Here is a 224-nt window from a genome sequence, read left to right as displayed (position 1 = left end):
GCGGTGGGAGTGGTCAATACGCTCCTCAGGCGGGGTTTACTGGGTGGTGGGCGTGGCTTGATGGACTGATATTCGGTGCGACCACTCACGTGTGACGGCAGCGGTGAGGTCACGTAGGTTTACAAGTGTCTCATAGTTCTCCTCGCCTTTCCTTCGAATCCTTTTTTGCCAGTCATGTGAAAATCTATTTCAAAAATCGAACGGCGATGAATCGGTGATTCCAT

This window comes from Synchiropus splendidus, chromosome 5, assembly GCF_027744825.2.
Source record: "Synchiropus splendidus isolate RoL2022-P1 chromosome 5, RoL_Sspl_1.0, whole genome shotgun sequence".
Lineage (NCBI taxonomy): Eukaryota > Metazoa > Chordata > Actinopteri > Syngnathiformes > Callionymidae > Synchiropus > Synchiropus splendidus.
This window is presented reverse-complemented; position numbering follows the sequence as displayed.